This window comes from Calliphora vicina, chromosome 3, assembly GCF_958450345.1.
Source record: "Calliphora vicina chromosome 3, idCalVici1.1, whole genome shotgun sequence".
Lineage (NCBI taxonomy): Eukaryota > Metazoa > Arthropoda > Insecta > Diptera > Calliphoridae > Calliphora > Calliphora vicina.
In genome coordinates this window covers 86,422,267-86,422,813 of record NC_088782.1, presented here as the reverse complement: position 1 = coordinate 86,422,813, position 547 = coordinate 86,422,267, and positions in this window count along the sequence as shown.

Genomic DNA, 547 nt, shown 5'->3' with positions numbered 1-547 from the left:
AATCTTTCGAAAAAAAAAATTAAAAAAATTTAATAAAATATTTTTGATTTTTTTTTTTTAAATCAAAAATATTTTTGACTTTTTTTTTCAAAATGGGCCCTTTTTATTTTTTTAAGAAAGCTTAGGTCTTTTCCTAAGCGACCTATATGGTCGCTTAGTGGGATGCGAGTGGGATATCTATCAAAAAAAATATTTTGTAACTCAAGATTTAAAATTTTTGAATTTTTTTGCAAAATCAAAAACTTTGTTGACTTTTTTTAAAAAAATGGACCCATTTTTTAATTTTTTTTTTGCTCAGAAGAAAGCTTATGTGTTTTCCTTTAACACCCTTTTTGTCGCTTAGTGGGATGCGAGTGGGATATCTATAAAAAAAATGTTTTGTAACTCAAGACATACAATTTTTTACTTTTTTTGGAAAAATCAAAAACCTTTTTGACTTTTTTTTCCAAAATGGACTCTTTTTTTATTAATTTTTTTTTCTCAAAATAAAGCTTAGGTCTTTTCCTTTAAAACCTTTTTGGTCGCTTAGTGGGATGCGAGTGGGATA